This window comes from Rhinichthys klamathensis, unplaced genomic scaffold (genome assembly GCF_029890125.1).
Source record: "Rhinichthys klamathensis goyatoka isolate OS25496 unplaced genomic scaffold, OSU_Roscu_1.1 h1tg000103l_1, whole genome shotgun sequence".
NCBI lineage: Eukaryota > Metazoa > Chordata > Actinopteri > Cypriniformes > Leuciscidae > Rhinichthys > Rhinichthys klamathensis.
In genome coordinates, this window is record NW_026606642.1 from 2,170,530 (window position 1) to 2,194,311 (window position 23,782).

The window sequence follows — 23,782 nt, forward strand, 5'->3', positions numbered from 1 at the left end:
GGCACCAACAGAGAGGTCAAAGAGGTGGGCATGGGCACCAACAGAGAGGTCAGAGAGGTGGGCATGGGCACCAACAGAGAGGTCAGAGAGGTGGGCATGGGCACCAACAGAGAGGTCAGACAGGTGGGCATGGGCACCAACAGAGAGGTCAGACAGGTGGGCATGGGCACCAACAGAGAGGTCAGACAGGTGGGCATGGGCACCAACAGAGAGGTCAGAGAGGTGGGCATGGGCACCAACAGAGAGGTCAGAGAGGTGGGTATGGGCACCAACAGAGAGGTCAAAGAGGTGGGCATGGGCACCAACAGAAAGGTGGGCATGGGACCCTTCAAAGGGTTGGTCATCAGAGAGAGGGAGGCAGAACTGACGTCTCTAATGAAGTACGGGCCATCATCGTTGATCATGTGGTGAACCGAGGGCTTACTACGGCAGAGGCTGCCAGATTACTTGATCAAATCTAAAAAAGATCAACTGTCAATTCTATCATCCGAACTTTTCGCCAAGAAAACCGGTAAGTGTGGAGGGTGTATACTATTACATTTACAGTAAATTGTAATGCATGTAAATTCATCAGACATGTTACAGTATTATTGGTACAGTATGATTTATTGACAGTTAACTCTGTTCTATGCTTAGAATTGACAGAAAACCCCATAGTGGTGGCCGTATCCGTATGCTGATCGACCAGCAAGAGTGGGCAGTGGTGGAAATGGTGAGGGCCAGGAATGATATACGTCTGTCAGAAATAAAACAGGCAATTGAGGAGAACAATGACACCTTTGCCAATGTGGCATCCATCAGCCTGCCAACAGTAGGCCGCCTTTTAAAGAGGCACCAGGTATCAATGAAACAAATTTACCTGGTGCCTTTTGAGTGAAACAATGACCGGGTGAAACAACTAAGGGCTGAGTATGTTCAGGTACAGCACCATATATTGTACTGTTACTATTTGATGCATCTCAGCAGCGCCCCTTTTGCACCCTTGAAGCAGTCTTCCGCGAAGCCCGCAAAGATGCAGGCTTGCACACTTTAACTACCCAGGAATCCTTGCGAAAGGCCAATCAGACAACGGGTGGGAGGAGATTTCGCTCACAGACTATTGTTAACATGGCTGAGAAGAAAATATTTAAGTGTAATTATCATTACGGTTTTTATGACAAGTTTATACAAACATTATGATCATCGACCAGTGGTTGATGTCTCAAACATAGGCTAATAATAGCGAGCTGAATAATACGATCGCATTATGATTCATTAAATAAATAGAACAGAATGTCAGGGCTTTACTGAGTCATATGTAAACACAACAACAATAGGCCGCATATTTCCCCGAACCTGTAGCTCCTGTCCATAACAACAATCAGACCGTCTTCCTGTTTCCGGCGTGACGATCGAGTCTGTCCCAAAAATACCTCTCAATGCGCCCTCGCCGACTCGCGCTAAGGGCCCTATAGGTCTGCACTACATGACGTCACCGAAGTGTGGACTCTGAGGAAGTCCACAAGTCCGGAGTGTGCCATTTGGGATAGGGCCTGACAAACCTTCATTCCAGGATGTATGGCTGTCATGAGCCAGCAGATGGCGCTGTTCCCGGTACAGGCTTCATTCCCATTATGATGTTCACTGATGAACCAAAACATCATGACCAGTCAAACCAGCAAATATCGTTGATCATCTCCTAACAAGGACATATTAAGGGGAGATTAGATGGTGAGCAACCAGTTCGGTTACACTTTATTTTAAGGTGACGTAGTTACATTGTACTTCTTAAATAAGTACTGACTGAGTAATATTAATGAACTACATGTAGGCTACTTACTTAGAGTTACGGTTAGGGTTAGGATGCAATTCATGGAGTAGCCTAACTTTATCCTGTGAATGTGTGAACATCACATAAGATACACATTTTCAATTCATGCATTTGCTTGCTATAAGTCAAGACAGCTTCAGTGAGAAAGACGGATTTGCAAATAGGCCTAAATGCGTCGAAATGAAAATAGAAGGAATTAATTTCAAGGTAAACACGATTTTCAGTCCCCACATAGAAAATAATTGTTTAACCACAGCTCCACATAAAACCACAGCGTATGTTCTTTTCTAGCGCATAGAAACAACACACCGAATTTGACACCAGCAACTGAGTCAAAGTGAAACTTCTGCGGTCTCATTTAGCTAGAAATAAATGTAGTTTGACCTGATGAGTGGAAAACCTGTGTGTTTTATTGTTAGGCACACTGATGTGTGTGTGAGATGTTTGTGGGCAAAGAGTGTCTTTATATCCTCTCCTGTTAATATGAACCTCACCATCAGACTTCCTTTTTCACGAAAACAGCTTTAGAAACTGATGTTTCAGAAACAGTCCAATAAGAGTCACAGGTAACACATTATTCTGACTCATCATCCATCACTTATAGACACTTACATATTTAACACATCACATGTGAAGTTATACTTACATCCATACTTGAATTATTCCTACACACACACACACACACACACACACACACACACACACACACACACACACACACACACACACACACAGAGAGAGAGAGAGAGAGAGAGAGAGAGAGAGAGAGAGAGAGAGAGAGAGAGAGAGAGAGAGAGAGAGAGAGAGAGAGAGAGAGAGAGACAGAGACAGAGACAGAGACAGAGAGAGAGAGAGAGAGAGAGAGAGAGAGAGAGAGAGAGAGAGAGAGGAGAGAGAGAGAGAGAGAGAGAGAGAGAGAGAGAAAATAACAAAATAACAAAATACTAAAATAATAACTGCCCTAATCATGTAAACTTCCTGTGGTATAGCATGTTTTCTGCCACTATACAGGGATTATTGATAAAGGCTATTGTTGTGTAATTTTAAAGTGAAATCCAGTGTGTGGTCAGTGAAGGGTGGTCTAGTCCTGATGGGGGAGCATCCACACACACACACACACACACACTAGATTAATGTCACAGTTCAAGACAGCAGCTTTCTGAGATTTCCATTATAATGTTACAGTGATCAAATAAAATGGTTCATGTTGTTTTGCTCAGCTTGTGTTTGTGGCGTCTGGATGGTAAGTTATATTTTTAATGGATTTTTGGATTTATCACATAATGGACATATTCAGTCAGTTTGTTAATAAGCTCATTAAATTCATTACAAATTTACATGTGAATATCACATTAAGGTATTTGAAGAAAATGTAGTTTTAAGGTAGAAAATTATTAAAAATTGTTTTGTTTTAGAGTTTTTTGTAGTTGGCAAAATCAGTGAGCAAACATTTTGGAACCATCAGAATCTCTGATTGCAAATGGCAAAGACTGCAGGAGTTTTTTTTTTAGTTTTTTTTTTTTATTGTTTACGTCTGTGTGTTCTTCAGGAGTGTTTGCTGGTACAGATGCAGTGAAGTCAGTGTCAGTGATGGAGGGAGATTCAGTCTCTCTAAACTCTGATCTCACTGAAATAATGGATGGTGATCTGATTTACTGGAGGTTTGGAGATGAAAACACTTTAATTGCTGAAATCGATGTACTGGACGACAGCATCACTGTATATAAAGATGTTCTTGATGGGAGATTCAGAGATAGACTGAAGCTGGATCATCAAACTGGATCTCTGACCATCACACACACCACAACTGAACACACTGGAGTTTATAGACTAGAGATTATCAGAAATCTGAGCAAGAGTTTCTATCTCACTGTCTATTGTGAGTTTAATATTAGTATGTTTATTTGTTTAAAGTATAGATGTGTCCTAAATATTACATTTTTACAGTGTGATCTTTCTAATATTTCAGCTCGTCTGCCTGTTCCTGTCATCATCCGTAACTCTTCACACTGTTCTTCATCATCATCATCATGTTCACTGGTGTGTTCATCAGTGTTGAATGTGAGTGATGCGACTCTCTCCTGGTACGCAGGAATGAGTGTATTGTCCAGCATCAGTGTGTGTGATCTCAGCATCAGTCTCTCTCTACCTCTGGAGGTGGAATATCAGGATAAAAACACCTACAGCTGTGTGCTGAACAATCCCATCAGCAACCAGACCACACATCTGGACATCAACACACTCTGCCACACATGTGCAGGTACAGCAGCACTGATGATATATGTGTGTTTACTGAGGTGATTATGAAGACTGGAGCAGGTTTCAATTATTGGTGATGATACAGATGTTCAGCATTTTATTGCTTAAAAATTTACATTGATTTCTAATTGTTGAACTATGTCCCTTCTTTTGTTTTTACTCAACACAAACATCTCTATTAAAAGGATTATTTATGTTATCCTCCAGCATCCGTCCGGTCCTCGCTGTAATCATATCTCACTGAAGGTCTTCTTCTGCACATTTATCCTCAATCTTCCCAATCATGATCACCTTTCCAGTGATCTTTCCCTTCAAACCGTGTGACTAAAGTACGACTAATGCAGTTTCATCATTTGTGCTTTGAGTTTCTGGTTTGATTTCTTCTATGATTGACTGGTTGGTCTGTCTTGTCGTTCACGGCACACGCAGGACTCTTCTCCAGCTCCATGTTTCGTCAATCTTTGGTCTTGTTTCTGGATCATCCAGCTATCGCATGAAGTATGAAGTAGTCTCATCTCCATCAGCAATCTGATTACTTTGCTTTTGAATATTTTGTCTAAAGACTTCAGCCGTCTTGCCAACTGCCATAGACATAATATTTATTGAGTGCTAGTTGAATCAGTGGTCACATGGGCACCTAAAAGCTTCATCCTCAAAACAATCTCAATTTATTCTCCATTGAGCTCGAATTTATCAATGTTATCAGTTGATACTACGGGTGTAACGATATCCTCATGTCACGATTCGATACATGTCACGATACTGAACTCACGATACGATATCATTGCGATACTCCAAGACATATGATAAAAGGTTAACAAAAAATTTACTGTTGATTAAAATGCTAACTTTGATATTACATTGTGGGTTTAAATGAATAGGCTTGCACTTGGTGCTTGTAACCCAAGGACAATGGTGACACCAGAATAAAAATATTCATGATTCTGAAGCTGAAAATACAGAATTATTGTAGACGAATATGCTTGCACTCCGTCACTGACTAGATATATTTAAAATAAATGTAAGCCACTTTTTACTGGTAACATCAGACATTTGGCATTATCAGGACCCACAAATATTCCCCCATTGCATTATTATACAATATAATCAACATTATATAGTAGTTTAATGTAGTACTGACACTAAAACTCTGAAAACTTGCATTTTTTCCTCACACAGTAATTTTGATTTTGGGGGAACTATCCACGATACATATTGTCAGTATCCACGATACGTATTGTTGCATTTTTGTATTGCGATATATTGTGGCACGATATATTGTTACACCTGTAGCAACATCGAGATGTGCCTTAATTAGCTCAAATTATTTATAGGGAATTTTAATAATTAATCATGAAATATGATTAATATATTTGCATATTACAGTTATATTATCGAAATTGAAAACAGATCGATTGTATGTATGAATGGTAATCATAACGAATTATAATTCCTCATTCATATATCAATGGTCTCATTACAGATCGATTATATGAGATAACTTTAAGGGAATTACTTTAGTTTATCAAACAATCGGTTTGTCCAGCAAACAGCCGTAAGATTAACTTACCAACTTCTCAACAAAGTTATCCCTTTTTATAAACTCCAAGAAATCTCAATGTTCCGGCCGTGAACATTAATTTTCTCGTGTTTATAAAATTTACGTTACTGATATAGTAACAACTTGTAAAGCTTTGTAGCTCGTAGACTCGTAAATGAGCACTTCAGGATCAATCAAGAATATGGTTTTAATAATTGAAACTACGGATACAGAATTCTACATTTGAACACAGGATACATGTATGTACAGTTAAACAGTAAAACTAACGAGACAGACGAATAAAAAACAGGAGTGAGAGAGAGAGAAAGAAGATGAGAGATCTTCTAGTTTGGCAAAATTCATCACAGACACAGAACCTTTTGAATTAGAACAAGACTCAACAGATCTTAAATAAGCATAGTAAAACGGATACTTGCACAGGTAAAGCTCTTTGGTGGGGCTGATCTGGAAAAGGCGTGTGTGTGTATCTCTGTCATGTGGATGCCGAGCGTTCGGGTTCGTCCAGCGAGCGCGGCGTGTTTGAATGTCCTTGTAGGTGAAGCTTGCCAGTCTGGCTGTGTTCATTTTCTTCGCGAGAAGACATGAACAGAGGAGACCTCGAAAAGGATAAAATAAACTTGAAGAAACAAAACAAGAAAAGAAACGATGGATCATCACACTAAGGCGAGGTCCAGATGCACGAGGAGTCACATGATGAAGCCACGAAATGCAGGAAGAGCCAGGGAGTTTAGGCAGAGAGTTTTCAGGAAGCTTCAGAAGCATGAAGGGAAGCTCGGCGCGTCTCTTTAAGGACACTTAGGTTCACGCCCCTTCTGGCATGAAGGCACCAATCAGCTGGGAGAAAAGTGCCCGCGGAAGATTCCTCTTTGTCTTGTCAGGATCATTTATGATGGTATAACATTTTGTCATTCCTACCCAGAAAGATTGTACAAACCGGACAATAGATTTTACAGTAATATCCTATGTATGACTGGTTCAGTCAAGACAAGGCGGTCAAACAGCTACCAGACATGGCAGGTAAAAGTAGAAGAACATAGAGTTACATTCATATGCAGAATTACAAGCATTTTAAAGTTGGTTAACACACAATAAAATTGTCAGTACTTCCAGTATGGCATGTGACGACATCTAAGCACAAAAATGAATACATTTAAAACATTTAGAGGTACTTTTCTCTGAAAAGTTCCATGGCTGGTGTTTGTGTGTGTGGAATGCGTAATTGTCCGTCAGCACTCAGGCAGCATTGTGAATTGACTTACTCATTGCACAATGCTTTGTTTGTGGGGTGATCAAATCAAGGGAGACCCTGAGGGGCCAGACTCATGAGATCTCATCTCATGAGTCACATGTCCAGAGCTGGCTCAACTCATAAGCAAAGCATTTCGTTGTTCATTCATGAAAGAAAACGCTGCAGGTGCGAATCAGAGTCAATGATTTAATCAATTTAAAACAATATCCCCTTTGTTTCACGAATGGAAGTTAAGGGGAACTTAACTAAATTAGAATCTAGTTAATTCACTCCAACATACCAGAGCTGGCTCGATTACCTATCTGATTATCACTACACACCCCTTGTTGATACGATCTCGGTCTTCCTCATGCTCAGTTCTAGTCTGATAATTCGACTTTCTTCTCTTGGGTTTCCTTAACACTGAAAAAAGGAAGATATGGAACATCTTCCATATTGTCGTCAGGATAACTTTATTGTTTATCATACTTACATATAGATCATCACCACTCTTTACTGCCTTTCAGCCTGAAATAAAAAGACATATGCTACAATTAGATTTTTACTGTATCCCGCAATAGAATGGCATTTTGAACTGGAATGGAATTGAAACTTTTGAAATGAATTTAAATCAGCAAAATACCACTTACTGATAATACCAGTGTTCTCTTACCACTAGATCACACTAATCTCTCTCTCTCTCTCTCTCTCTCTCTCTCTCTCTCTCTCTCTCTCTCTCTCTCTCTCTCTCTCTCTCTCTCTCTCTCTCTCTCTCTCTCTCTCTCTCTCTCTCTCTCTCTCTCTCTCCTCCAGTCTCAGTGTCTCTGATAGTGTTGATCTCTGCTGGATCTCTGATGATTGTGTTTACAGTCGTCGTGATCTTCTGCATCTGCAGGAAATGTAGAAAAACTGATCAAGAAGGCAAGTGTTAAATACATAAAGGCTACTGATTTTGTAAAAGTAATCAGTGTTATAACAAATAATAGTATACTTTTATAGTGCAGTTCTTTTAACTTATCTTTTAATGACTCTCCCTCATGTCGCTCCAAGCCCGTAAGACCTCCGTTCATCTTCGGGACACAGTTTAAGATATTTTAGATTTAGTCCGAGAGTTTTCTGTCCCTCCATTGGAAATGTATGTACGGTATACTGTCCTTGTCCAGAAAGGAAATAAAGACATGATCAAAGTAGTCCATGTGACATCAGTGGGTTAGTTAGAATGTTTTGAAGCATCGAAAATACATTTTAGTCCAAAAATAACAAAAACTACGACTTTATTCAGCATTGTATTGTCTTCCGGTTCTGTTGTGGATCCGCGTTCAGTGCCGCTGCTGACGTAAGACGCTGCTGACGTGTGTCTGGTGCAACATGACATCATGACTTTGCGTAAACATACACGCCACTTTCAAGTCAAGTGGCGTGTTATCTATACGCATTTTGAGCTATCCGCGTGTATGTCGACGCCGAAATCTTTTGCGTGTATGTCTACGCCATTAAATGTCCGAGTGATTCCGCGTGTATGTCTACGCCGTTAAATGTCCGAGCGAAACGAAGCAAAATCTATATCTACATCTGTGGAGCGATATTTCTTTTCCTAGGATGGTAGGAGAAGACTCATAAATGGTATTAACCCTATTGAAGGGTAGGTTTAGGGACGGGGTTGGGGTAGGTCATATATTTATATATACATAATACAGTAATATAACGTTAAGTCAAAGGCGTTGATAAACACGCTGAAAAGCGATTATGCGTGTTGATAGCACGGCAAAAATGAAAATACGAATTGGCGTGTCATACATACGCCATTTCATGAGATCAGTCTGGTCTGGTGTGTCCGTGTATTCGGGTTCAAATAAATATGGCTGGGCAACAAAATGCAAGTCTTCCTCTGTGTGGAAATCCTTAGACATGTTTGTGAAGATGTGCAGCGTCTTACGTCAGCAGCGGCACTGAACGCGGATCCACAACAGAACCAGAAGACACACACACACACACACACACACCAGACACACGTCAGCAGCGTCTTACGTCAGCAGCGGCACTGAACGCGGATCCACAACAGAACCAGAAGACACACACACACACACACACACCAGACACACGTCAGCAGCGTCTTACGTCAGCAGCGGCACTGAACGCGGATCCACAACAGAACCAGAAGACAATACAATGCTGAATAAAGTCGTAGTTTTTGTTATTTTTGGACCAAAATGTATTTTCGATGCTTCAAAACATTCTAACTAACCCACTGATGTCACAGGGACTACTTTGATGATGTCTTTATTTGGTAACACTTTACAATACGGGTGCACTAATATGCATTAATTCATGTTTAACTAATGCATAGATAATCATGAGTTAATGTTTAATTCATGAAGAACTAAACCATTAATTAATGATTACTGCATCAGCAACTAATAAAGAGTCTATATGATTAATAGATTAAGTAGTACATGAATTGCTATTAATTCAATGTGTCATTGTGTATTAATTCCTTAATAACATATTTTATTAACTAATAGTGTAAATTAATGTGTTAATTACCACAATTAGTCAAAGCTATGCACTTCAACTTCCAGTTGTCTGCTTTAATTAATCATTAGCTAATGATTTGCAAAGGTATCATTATGTTATGACTTTACTTGTTGAGGCACATCGTTATTAACAGTCATTTAATAATTGTAGTAATTTACACATGAATTTGCACTAACAATGAAGTAATTAATCATGTATTAATGCATATTAGTGTACCTGTATTATCTGGAAGTTGAAATACAAGGCTTTGGCTCATTCTGGTAATTAACATATTAATTAACACTAGTTAAAAAAATGAGTTATTAGGGAATTAATTCACAATTACATATTTAATTAATAACAATTAATGTATGAACTAATACATTAACCATACAGACTCTTAATTAGCTCCTAATGAGGTAATCATTAATGAATAGCATAGATAATCATTAGTTACACATTAATTCAGTATTATCTGTGCATTAGTTAAGCATGAATTAATGCTTATTAGTGCAGCCGTATTGTAAAGTGTTACCCTTTATTTCCTTTCTGGACAAGGACAGCGTACCGTACATACATTTTCAATGGAGGGACAGAAAGCTCTCGGACTAAATCTAAAATATCTTAAACTGTGTTCCGGAGATGGGACGACATGAGGGCGAGTCATTATTGACATAATTTTCATTTTTGGGTGAACTAATCCCTTAATGTTACACATTGGACTAAAATCTACTGACTGTGCTCACACAGGGTATAACAACTTCCCCAATATAAGTTGTACTTGTTACACTTGGTGTTCCTGTTCAAAAATGACTGACCTCCAAAAATGTGTTTATAATTTTCTCTTCATGCTATTTTATTACCAAATATGTGATTCAAACAAGTTTTCTTTTAATTAGCACAGGTTTTTTATTTCTTTTTGTAACACGTTGATCGTAGGACTCATTAGTCTGTTGAGTGAACAATGCCAGATCAATGAGGCCAAAAGCCCTAATAACTCCGTTGTACAACTACGTTCATGTTATATTATTCTGACACTAGGTGTCGCTGGGGGGTAATGGAGAGATAGTGCAGTGAAGAGGTGTTGGGGTAGAGTTAGTTGCATACCTAGATGTGCTGTTGCATGAGACTATTAAACATATCCGACTACATCTTACTTTGCTGTGTATAATTTAATCTGTACAAGACACACCAATTGAGTTTTGTTGTTTTAATCCATCTATTACATCACATCTTATTATCACTGAAACAGTTGAGACTCATGAAGAAGAAATCATCTACGTCGAGCCAGCGTTCTACAAAAGAAGAGCACAGAAATCGGTAAGATCATTTATTAATAATTCATGTCTGTGTATCAGTTCAGCAGTGAGTGCGCTTGTGTGTGAGAGATCATCATACAGACAAACACACAAAACGTGTATAAAGATCAGCATTCAATGCAAGAAACATATGCCATGATACTCACAACACTCATTCTACCATCAGATCAACATTAGTTAATATTTCCAGTGTTCAAAATGAGCCTCTGATGAAGTATTTCCTGTCAGTTGATGACATCACAGTCCAAAATGTATTGTACGTGCTTTTGTGATTATTTTGGGAAACAGAGCAAATCAACACAATTCTTTATGCCATTTGTACTGGAATACATTTTTATAGCATCTCATGCAAGCACTAGGCTCCTCATGTAAAAGGCATAAGGAAACAAACGAAAGGAAACAGTGCAAGTCTCTCTCACACACACACAGACCTATGGATGTTTTGTGACACACTTGAGGCTGGTTTTATATTGTAACATGATGTCAAGGAGATACATGTATTTATTATTACACATTGTGTTTTTGACAGGATGCTAAAGAGGAGGATCATGTGGTGTATGCGCCGATCGCCACGAGAAGAGGATCGACCTTCAAGAACCAGAGCAGCGGTGTGAGCGCTCTCACAGGAACCGCTGCCGTTCCTCTCGGCTCTTTAAAACTGCTGGATTGAGTTCTGAGGTTTTTCAAGCGTGAGATTCAGTGACGGACTAATAAAACTCTCTCTTTAAGAATGTACAGGGACTTTTAACAAATTATCTAAATTATCTGACTTTTGAAAGCATCAGTGTTTTCCTTTTTAACAAATCCACAATACAACAACAACAACAATACTGTCATGTTTCAATGTGTTTTAGGCCCCGTTTACACGAGAACGATTCCGGGTGAAAACGTAAAAATATTTTATCGGATGTCAAGTCAAGTCAAGTCACATTTATTTATATAGCGCTTTTCACAATACAGATTGCATCAAAGCAGCTTCACAGTGATAACATGAAAGTAGTACAACACAGTTCAATAATATTGTTGAATATTAAATATCCCCAACTAAGCAAGCCAAAAGCAAGGCGACAGTGGCAAGGAACCAAAACTCCATCAGATTGGATGGAGAAAAAAACCTTGGGAGAACCCAGGCTAGTCAGGGGCCAGTTCTCCTCTGGCTAACAATCATAGGGTTTCAAAGAAGCTTTACAGTAAGTGCATATCAGAAAGTACCTGGAAAAAATACATTTAGTTAATCATGTAATATTTAGGGGATAACATATCGCCGGCGTTGAGTCGTCTCTTCGCAGGCGTTGAGTCGTCTCTTCACAGGCGTTGGTCTTCTTATCACAGGCGTTGAGGCATCCGAAATCCCCGTGAGAGGCAGGATACCAAACTGGAGCCTACGAACGCCATTTTTCTCGGGACAAGCGTCCCGAGAAAAATGTGCCTTTGGATGTGCCTTTCGTTTACACGGCAACGGCATTTTGGGGGCTTAAAAACGCAAAAAAGTGAAACCACCTTCCAGAGTGGAAATCTTAAAAACGCTCCACCGTCGCGTTCCCGTCTAAATGGTAAAAACGCAAATCTGCTCACGGTGGCTCTCGTCGCGTACGCGTTTACGTCACATGCATGTGCCAGTACTGGAAAATAACAACCAACATGTCCGATTATTTCCATACGTCGGACCTTCAAGTTGCCCTAGCAGCTCTGAAAAACATACAAGAGTCTTTTCAGCAGTTGTACAAAATATTCTAAGATATTGGTGTTGTTGTGTGGCAGTGCCACCTAGCCGCCTGGAGTGCATACTACATCGAATTTCACACACTTTTGCGTCACCATATGCACGCGGATTTCCCAACCATAACGCTCATCTAAACGCAGAATAAAAAGTGATAACGCAACGCCACTTTTGCGTTTTCTCTTCAGACCGTTTCCGTGTAAACATGGCCTAAGTTCTGTTTTGTAATCTTGTTTCCCCCTGTCTTTGTGATTTTGGTTTAGTCCTGTTAGTTTTTCCCGCTCCTCGTTTGTGTTCAGTTTCTTCACCTGTGTTCAGTTAATTATCCCATTAGTCCCTGTTCATTTAAGCCCTGTGTTTTCCCTCAGTGTTGGTTGGTCGACGTCCGTGTATGGTTGTGTGTGTTGTGTTTGTATTACTGAAGTTCTGGAGTTTGTTATTTTGTTCCTGAAGTGAAGTTTTGTAAATAAATCAACTATACTGCAGAACCTTCTGTCCTCGTCTTCAGCTACCTGCACTCAACCTGACAAATACATGTTGCCTCCTCATTTCAGAAATATTTGAATCTGTGTGTTAAATGAACGCCTGCTGTGTTCGGCTTCCTCTGCTCAGAAAAGTGGTGTGATTTGTTGCTGGCTCTGCACGAGCTTCTGCTGGATGTTTGTGGTCGATGTTTGACACACACACACACACACACACACTGAGGTGTCGTTCATTACTGTGTGTTTGAAGGGCTGTCTTTCCATTCCTGCTCATATGAAGACTCACAGTCTGACTTTAGCTTTAATAAAACAGACTTTATTATTAAACACTGAATCTAACAGATAAAAGACTCTGTGTGTGATGAAATACAGTATTGTATAGCCAGTTCAAGTCAAATTGAATGTTTATCGCTTTTTACAATACACATTGATTAAATGCAGCTTTACAGAAAATATAGTATAGTCACATTTATCAGATAAGAGCTGGACGATAATATCGTTTATATTTTGTGACGATACAAGCAATCAAGCAGTTATTTTTGCTCTACATGAGAATACTGAATGTAAATAATGTTGTACATGCTTATATACAGCTTATAAGAAGCTGGCTGATAATATAGATACATTTTCCGACAAAAAAAAAAATCAAGCAGTCAAGATTTGATATATAAAAGTTATCAAGCTTTTCTGGATGTCTCTCCCTTTAAAGATCATATCCTGCTTTTCTGTCAATATTTAACTGTCATTTTAATAATGCATAAGTGAACAGTACATATGTAGCATACTGTTGAAATATTTATGTTATTTATGTATACAAATGACTGATGGTTGCTAATTTCTTTATTTTTAGTTTAGGGAGCTAACTAACTAGCAACAAATGAATGCTCCTATGTTACAATTAAGTGTAAGAAATGTGCTAATATTCAGAAGAAAAAAAAACAAGTGTGAAAATTAAATGGAATCAAAATAATTTTTCAACAACTTGACTAATTTCATTTTTTTTTTTCATTTGCAGTTGGTTAACAGATCATGACCCTTAAATTTCATCAAATAAAACATGACATCCCACTATTAACTAGGGCCATCTGGTGTCCAAAATTTGACTCCGGCTGCTATTCACCTTGTAGCATCGGGTCTGTCCCCCTCCTGCCTTCAGAAAAGCCTCAAATCTTCATGGCACATATTCAACAAGTTTCTGTAAACATTCTTTAGAGATTTTGGTTCATATTGTCATGATATCATCACACAGTTTCTGCAGACTTATCGGCTGAACATCAATGATGTGAATCTCCTGTTCCTCCTCATCTCAAAGGGGAGATTTGGGAGTACAACATGTCTTCTTTAACCATTAATCTTAAAGGAATTGGTATGGCTCTAATCATTCTATTAAAAATATTAACGGTGCACTTGGAATTTCTCACAAAACTCTCTATAACAAATTTCCATTATCATCCAAGAAATGGGCAATAGCCCAAAACCCCTTAGATTTCCATTCCTCAAGATATACAGATTTTCTGCCAAACTTTATATATCTATTGGAGTGTTGCGAGGCGTGAAGTTATGTTTGAACAATAGTTTCCACTAGAGCAGCACTTGCTGATGGAAGGCTGAAAGTTTAACTGGTAATGAGGTGCACTCAAAGTCACAACATAACAAAAAGTTTATTCCCCCAGTTTGTTAAAGACCCACTCCGATGAAAACAATGTTTTTCTAGGTGTTAACATGTTCTTGTGGCATTTTTCTGATGTTAGAGGACATATCTTGAGAAAAATCAGCTCAAAGTTGTATTTCTGAGTATTTCTACATTCAAATGGCTGTGAATCAGTAGCAGACGCTAAAATGCAGGCTAAAATAGACTGGAGTTGTGACGTAGTAACTCCACTGGGCGTCTCCACACGCGACGTCTTGGAGTGAAATAGTGATCGGTGATCGGTGATAACTTTGATTAACTTCGGATAATAATAATTAACGTGTATATAATACTGTTGCCCCACCGGTATGGGGTGTAAGCTAGCGGGAGAGACAGAGCTCTCAGCAACGGGCAGGGGGAGGGTCGTCTCCGTGCCAACGGCTCCGCCCACAACGCAGAGGCAAATTGCTAATGAGCTACTGCCGCTCTGCTGAAGCAAAGTCCCAGAAAACGGCACAGGTTTTGTGATTTGGGCTAAAAATGGCATAATCATAATTTAAAGACCACTGGGAATGTTTAAAAATAGCTCAAAATATGATCGGAGTGGGACTTTAAAGATAGCATTGGGGACAATAAACCAAAAGGAGTGGCTATTGAATGAAGGATTTTAACCATTTCAATTTCAAAACACCATTCATAATGTCAAAATCGATCGCATTCACCCCACTGTAGCCACATCGAGATTTGCCTTAATTAGCTCAAATTATTTATAGGGAATTTTAATAATTAATCATGAATATGATTAATATCTTGCATGTTACAATTAAATTATTGAAATTGAAAATAGATCGATCGTATATCTGAATGGTAAATCATAACGAATTATAATTCCTTATTCATATATCAATGGTCTCATTACAGATCGATTATATGAGATAACTTTAAGGGAATTAATTTAGTTATCAAACAATCGGTTTGTCCAGCAAACAGCCGTAAGATTAACTTACCAACTTCTCAACGAAGTTATCCCTTTTTATAAACTCCAAGAAATATCAATGTTCCGGCCGTGAACATTAATTTTCTCGTGTTTATAAAATTTAGGTTACTGAAATAGTAACAACTTGTAAAGCTTTGTAGCTATAAGGATCATCATTTAATTGACTCGTAATATAAGCTCTTAGACAGAAAGCAATCAAGAATATGGTTTTAATAATTGAAACTACGGATACAGAATTCTACATTTAAACACGGGATACATGTGTGTACAGTAAACAGTAAAACTAATTAGACAGACGAATAACAAACAGGAGTGAGAGAGAGAGAGAGGTTGTGAGAGAGAGAGAGAGCGAGAGCGAGAGAGAGAGAGAGAGAGAGAGAGAGAGAGAGAGAGAGAGAGAGAGAGAGAGAGAGATCTTCTTGTTTGGCAAAATTCATCCCAGACACAGAACCTTTTGAGACAACAAGAATCAACAGATCTTAAATAAGCATAGTAAAACGGGTACTTGCACAGGTAAAGCTCTTTTGCGGCTGACTGATGTGAAGCAGGCGTGTGTCTCTCTCGGTCATGTGGATGCCGAGCGTTCGGGTTCGTCCAGCGAGCGCGGCGTGTTTGAATGTCCTTGTAGGTGAAGCTTGCCAGTCTGGCTGTGTTCATTTTCTTCGCGAGAAGACATGAACAGAGGAGACTTCGAAAAAGATAAAATAAACTTGAAGAAAACAAAAAGAGAAACGATGGATCATCACACTAAGGCGAGGTCCAAAAGCACGAGGAGTCACATGATGAAGCATCGAAGAGCAGGAAGAGCCAGGGAGTTTAGGCAGAGAGTTTTCAGGAAGGTTTCAGAAGCAGCAGCATGAAGGGAAGCTCGGCGCGTCTCTTTAAGGACACTTAGGTTCACGCCCCTTCTGGCATGAAGGCACCAATCAGCTGGGAGAAAAATGCCCGCGGAAGATTCCTCTTTGTCTTGTCAGGATCATTTATGATGGTATAACATTTTGTCATTCCTACCCAGAAAGATTGTACAAACCGGACACTAGATTTTACAGTAATATCCTATGTATGACTGGTTCAGTCAAAACAAGGCGGTCAAACAGCTACCAAAAATGGCAGGTAAAGGTAGAAGAACATAAAGTTACATTCATATGCAGAATTACAAGCATTTTAAAGTTTGCTTAACACGCAATCAAATTGTCAGTACCTCCAGTATGGCATGTGACGACATCTAAGCACAAAAATGAATACATTTAAAACATTTAGAGGTACTTTTCTCTGAAAAGTTCCATGGTTGATGTTTGTGTGTTAATGTGTTGGAACATTCTTTTGATAAACTCTTAGACTTCAGAGCTATACACTAGCAAACCACACTTCTATTATAAAGCAAAGCTAATAAGATATGCATGCGTATGTTGTACCCTTAAAAAGGGAAAAAGAACGGGAGAAGGTTGAAGAACACACACACACACGCAGCTCTCGCCTTCACTCGTCTGTAATGAGGAAGAGAAGCGCGCGCGATCCCCCTACTGAAACCCCGAGGCATTACCAACACATCGACGAATAATCAACCCACACAGACAGGGATCAGCATTATCTGCATTCCACTTCTTAATAATTACTCGTGGTCTAGTGTTAAACGGTGACAAAACTTAATAATACTAATTATATATAAACATTAATATAACAGACTATTGTAAATAAAATAATGAGTTAGGAACTATACTTTCACATACCACTTGTCACACGTACAGGAAGGTTGGATACAATTCTGTGTTATATACATTATATACACATTATAGGACATTTGTGTGTGTGTGTAGCCTGGGTTTCCCCATACTGCCTTACCGCAGCGCGATTCAATTCACGCTGAAAGGCAGTCTGGATACCATGGCCAGATTTTTCGCCTCATTTAGGGAACCAATCACAGAACGGGGAGGGAGCAGCAAGACGATGACGCGTCTATGCGACACACCGAAGCAGTTTGTTTATACCTATGGATCAAACATGGCAGTAGACGCGAAGTTACCTTTCGATGCAGCCTTACGGCCGTTTCACATATAGGTTTCACACCGCAAGCGTGAGCGGCATTTGAGCAGCGCGTCAGCGTAACTGCAGCTGCAGACGCGCGAGAGTATTCACACTGGAAGCGTTTGTACAGTGTCACAGCAGCGGCTCCAAAGCTACATATAGTTAGCCTCATAGCATAATTGCTTAAGTCATGTTGTGTTTTTTCTTGTTTTCCAAAGACATTGAAATATGACTTCGGCATTATATATAAGCGAGCAATTCTTTACAAAAACAACTATACATTTGTTTTTAGAAGTTGGTCATTTTATAACATTGATAGTCTTGAAAGTGTGTAATGGGGAGGTGTACAACATTCGCATATAAGTTAAATGTAATACAACAAAACAACCCAGAAAATGTCTCCAATCTATTAGTTTCAGTCATACTTTCGATGTTTACAAGACCGCAACTCCGCGGATAAAAAACAAAACACACAACTAAACCACACACTCGGGTTTGATTTGGGTTGTGCTAGCCTGTAGCTGTCTGTGTGTTAACGTTACATGAACTAAAAGAACGTTTATATATAATATTTTCTGGCTAGTTTACTTTAGGTTTTTTTATTTATATAATACACAACTTTCACCCAAACTGAATAATTAAAAACAAGTTTTTACCGGGTAAATCTTCTATAAATATTTTAGAGTCTTTATTTTCTTTTATTTGCCTACTCAAGTTCTTGTTAAAACTCACTAGACATGAGTGAGTTTCTGTGCAATTCTTGCACAGATTGCACAGATGCACAATTCTGTGCATTTTGGGCAATTTTTGTGTGAAATCACATTTATTTTTGTCCATCAAAAGTGTGCTTTCACTTTAATTTAGCGTGAGCAATGCAGCAAAAAACAGATTCGAAACCCCCGCTTCACTGCTGCTCACGCGCCGCTCCTGCTCGACGCTCACGCGCTGCTCCCGGTGTGAATGCACTCATTGCTTAACATGCACGCCGAAAAAATACGCGCCGCTCACGCATGCGGTGTGAAACGGCCGTTAGATACACGCCATCGTGTAGGCTACACATAAATCTCTGACCCATCGGCCATCGTCGTCTCCCTCGCTATGCTCCCTCGTCTAATTTCTGTCGCTCTACATACGTCATCTTGTATAATCGAAACGATTGGCTATAAGCTACGTACAGGCGCATTTGATAGACATTCTTAGCACCCAATAAACGGCTCTGGGCATTCGTAAACCACGCCTCAAATACGAGAAAATGAACATGTGGTTCCCAGACCCAATTCTCAAAGAGATTGGGTCTGGCGTTAGCCAGGCTAGTGTGTGTGTGCATTAATGTGTGATTGTCCTTCAGCGTTCAGGCAGCTTTGTGGACTCTTCCCCCTTTTTTTTGGGGGGGGGGGGGGGGGGGGGGGGGGGGGTCAGGATGCGTGTCCCGTGAGACGGCGAGGTTTGAATGGTTGACCATTTGTTGAAGACAACGCTGGCTTGTTCCAAATGTGTCATGTGCTAGGGAGACTCCAGCCATAGTGGCACCCCTGCTGGTCAACATGCCCGAAGAGGTTTGTATACAGAATGCCTCTTTGTTTATTCACGAAGAACTGACCTTTGTTTGCAAATCGGGATTCGCTAATTTAGACACATCTGCCGGATACCCTGTCAGAGTCGCTACACCACCGTCTTCATGTTTTATCATATCATCCTTTCTGATGTCCTGACATTTATTAAAAGTAGACATTTACTGACATTTATCTCCAAATAAATTTAAAGGTGACCTATATATAATTCAAAATTGAATTTACCTTGGTATAGTCAAATAACAAGAGTTCAGTGCATGGACATGACATAGAGTGAATCTCAAACTGGACTGTTTTCGCGTTCTCATTTAATTCACGTTTATGAAAAACACCCCTGAAAAACGGTCGGTTCTCCACACAATACCGACTGTGACGCAATAGTCGGGATCATTAATATGTACGCCTCCAAATATTTGCATAATGCCAGCCCTCAATGCCAGGCGGAACTGCGCAGCCGAAGCATGGCAGTTGCTCAGTGTGGATGTGCACATGAACACAAAAGTATTTTTTAGTTCCTTCATCTGAGCCTCTGAAGAAACAATGGGTTAATTTTATTTTCTCTGGAAATTTCCAAACATTTCACCGACTGTTTCCTCAACTTGGGCCAATACAGAGCTGGCCTCGGATCGAGCTACCAAGCAACACTTTCTGATGTGTAATTGTTCAAGTTCAGACAGGTAATCTTTCTCTCAAAATCGTTCAATACTGTTTATGCATCAGTAAGTCAAGCCAGTGACTAAAATATCAGCTTCACATCGTTTCTTTTAGTAGGATGAAAATAATCGTATTTAAATTGTGAACAAATTATATACAGAAAGCGATCAAAGAACAATCTTTCCACACAGCGCGAGTTTATCTGGACACTTGCCAAACTCGTTATGAAATCAATGACGCACGTTACACTGCACAACGAAGCTCTTACTGTATTTACATCATCGTGTTTGCATTGGTGAAAGCATTAGAGAGTGCAGAAACTGCTTTGCAATGATAAGATCTTCATTCTCGCGATCAACACACTGTCATCTGCTCAATGCTCATCACGGCAACATTTTATGTGATGGGAATAGATCTAAATACTTTAAAAACATCTCACGATTCGTTAATCTCGATAGCTGTTATAGTAAAAACGTATAATAGCAGTAGTAAAAGTATTCGGGAGAGAGTTTCACATGTAATGCGTTGCTATTTCATATGCAAGCATGTCAGCCAATCACAGCAGTGGCCGCGGTTACACTGAATCCCACAGCAGACACGCCCCTTCAAACAGAGTGTTCAAATCACAATAGCGTCTGGCTGCAGACAAGTGACGTCACTTGCACTCTCGGACTTGCACGCTCAGACACGAGCGCTTCCTCTGCAAGTGACGTCACTTGCAATCGACGCCTGCTCTCTACGGAACGCGATCGGAGCCAATAGTCTTTAAACGAAACGCGTGAAATTTGACCGCGTCAACACGCAGTGTTTGTCCGCGGCAATTTTTTACGTGTTTCTTTTGAACGCGTAGACACGCTCATTTTTGTCGTGTTAAGGTGTCATTTGTCATTTTGTTGACAGTTTTTTTTTTTCAAATTGCTAAAACACTACAAGTGGAATTCAAAACGAACAGCTCTTGTGTTTCATTTGGGAAACACTGGCATTTAAATGCCACATTAATTTACTGATGACCTACAGCCAATAATCATGTGGGAAAACACTTGTACATAAATTGATCACTTAGAAATCAAAACTCAGTTTTGAGAAAGAAAGAAATTATTTTTACTATTATTTTATATTTAATTTTTAAAATTATTTTCAAGACATTTTGGACAATTTCCTGCTCCCAACTTTGTGGGAACAGTTTGTAGATGAAAAACATCAAGATGATGCATTTTTTTTTATTATTATTGTAAATGTCAATGTACAGTTATTACACACAGTTAATGTGCAAAACAGACAAATACAAGGTACAAATAGACAATATACAACATATATAAAAACACATTAGCACATTATTCACTTTGCTCTAGTGTAGTTCGACAGTTTACCTTTAATTTCATGACATCGACTACATGTTCAAGAAACATTTGCATGTCATTCATTACAGTAAAGATGAAGCAAAAGGGTTCCAGAGCATCGATTCTGTCCTGTGGAAACTCAGCCTTCTCTAATCTCTCAATGGCTTCCGCAACGTCTTGTTCCTCCATACACACTACTTTGGGCAAATGAACAGAACCATACAGTGCACTAGATTGATCCAAACACCACTTGCTGGCTATCTTCAAATCTGGCATCAATCGACTCTGTGAAATAACACGGAGAACAAGGGATTGCAAGTGACGCCACACCCGGTAGCGGAGAGCAGGTGTCGACTGCAAGTGACGTCACTTGCAGCGGAAGTTCTCGTGTCTGAGCGTGCAAGTCTGAGCGTGCAAGTCTGAGAGTGCAAGTCTGAGAGTGCAAGTCTGCAGCAAGACCCTTCTCTCAAATCAGAGGCTAAAAGCAGGCTAGGAAAAATGCCATTTATTTCTAAATTATGATTATTTTTTTATCGAAAAAAACATACTAACATTATAAGGGTAACCCAGGAAACATTATAAAATAATAAAAAAAAACATTCTAGGGCACCTTTAAAATTCACCTTATTCATTAATTTAATAATTCGTGTCAATATGGGCAAGTAGAAAGCTGGATAGATGAGTCTGGACAAACTATCCATTTTAGATAAAAGAACCCTTCCAAATATGATAAGTTTCCTCTATAGCCATCTATTTAGTATGGACTTAGATTTATCTATGTTATTCAACACATTTTTATTCTCCATAACATCTTTATCTTTAGAATTAATAATCCCCAAATATTTAACTTCCCTTTTCATTTGTAATGACTGCAAAGGAAACTCATGCAATGTTAACATTACACATTTGTTTAGGTTTAAATGTAGCCCCGAAGCTTTAGAAAACTGGTTAATAGACTGTAAAGCTAGTGGAATTTGATATTAATTTTTTTAGAAACAATGTTGTATCATCAGCAAACTGACTTATAATGATGTGTCTATCCAACACTGTAAGACCTTCAGTTCCATTATTTTTAATCAATAAAGATAATAACTCTGCAACCATTATAGATAATAATGGAGAGCTACCACATCCCTGACGAATCCCTCTTTTAATTGGAAATCTTGAGCCGGTTCAATGCCCTAGAGCTACAGAGCTATTGATTCCATTATATAACATTTCAATTCAATTTATAAATGTTACTCCAAAACCAAAATGATGCAAGTTTTTCAAAATAAAAGGATGCTCAACAGCATCAAATGCTTTGTAAAAATCTAATTTTGCTCTGCAAGTCAGTCTGGCCAAGAGCCCATTCAAGCCCATTTCCAATTTTTTTCAAATCGAGGCACCAATCACAAACGTTGAGACGGGATTTACACGCTGACGATCGATCTGATTGATTGGTTTAAGGTCTATAATTGCGCCCAGAGGGACTTGAGCGACATCTGTTGGTGAAGCGTCCCTTTGGAAATGGGCTGTGAATGAACCTTCCCCAGACCCACTCTCTGTTACGACTGAGAAGGGTCTGGTGTCAACCACAGGGACATTAAAAAAATGCACAATAGACTTTCTTTCACATTTACAAAAAGAGCAATTGAAATCGATTCAGATAAAAACACTCTGTGTGTTTTTCCTCTCATTCTTGACAGGAGGAGCTAAAACAGGAAAGGAAGCAAAGGTGTGTGTGTGTGTGTGTGTGTGTGTGTGTGTGTGTGTGTGTGTGTGTGTGTGTGTGTGTGTGTGTGTGTGTGTGTGTGTGTGTGTGTGTGTGTGTGTGTGTGTGTGTGTGTGTGTGTGTGTGTGTGTGTGTGTGTGTGTGTTGCTAAAAAAAAAAGAAGAAGAAGAAAAGGAAAAATGTGTGTTGCTTTCCTTTTACTACTTTCACTTACTAGCCTAGCAAGTAAGCGATGCAGCATGCGTGAGTATTTAGCAACACTTCTTCTTCTTCTTCTGTTTGTGTGTTCTCTGACAGAAGGAGTTTAGCGCCTCCTACAGGACTAGTGCAGTCAGCATGAAGTTCAGTTCTTCTGGAAGGACTTGTGTTTTTACAGACATGTCAGAATCAAAATGTTACAAAGTAAATAAATAAATAATCACAGAATTTTACAAGTGTTTGTAATATATATATATAATCTTTTTATTTTGATTGATCTGTTCTGTAAAGAATATAACAGTAAATATTCTGCACTGTGATTTCAATAAAAATGATTTTTTTTTTTTTATTATGGCGAAGAAATGACAGAACAGTGTGTTTTTTTGTATTAATCTGCCTGTGGATTTAAGTTGTTAATCAATGAATGTGATCTAATGAGTATTTTAATAAATCTTTAAAAAACATATCTATTTAAAAAAAAAACATTATAATACAGCAAAAACAAGAAGCACAGGCCGTACATGAGTGTGATTCACTGCTCAGACTCGAGCAGCTCAAAGTAAACCTCTACTGACTTCTGTACAGAGATGCGGTTTGATGTGTTGATGAAAATAAACAGCTTCTGCATCCTCAGTGTGTCTATATTCACACATGTGGTTTGTGTGTGTGTGTGTGTGAGTGTGATCGACTGAGGAAAACAAAGTTAGTGTTAGTTAGTAACCATAAGTGACCATCCTAAGACCATCACATATTTTTTATA

At 39.1% G+C, this 23,782-nt stretch overlaps 4 protein-coding genes across 6 annotated transcripts in view; 3 read left to right on the forward strand and 1 right to left on the reverse strand.

Moving 5' to 3' along the window:
* LOC130086920 (ladderlectin-like) overlaps nt 1-23,782 on the forward strand; it is a 175,196-nt gene that overhangs the window by 107,523 nt on the left and 43,891 nt on the right. The window lies entirely within an intron of this gene.
* The window catches only part of LOC130086917 (uncharacterized), a 181,872-nt gene that overhangs the window by 99,441 nt on the left and 58,649 nt on the right, over nt 1-23,782 (reverse strand). The gene's annotated exons all lie outside the window — the stretch shown is intronic.
* The window catches only part of LOC130086927 (ladderlectin-like), a 101,233-nt gene that overhangs the window by 68,894 nt on the left and 8,557 nt on the right, over nt 1-23,782 (forward strand). The window lies entirely within an intron of this gene.
* LOC130086912 (SLAM family member 5-like) overlaps nt 1-23,782 on the forward strand; it is a 69,499-nt gene that overhangs the window by 43,714 nt on the left and 2,003 nt on the right. The window lies entirely within an intron of this gene.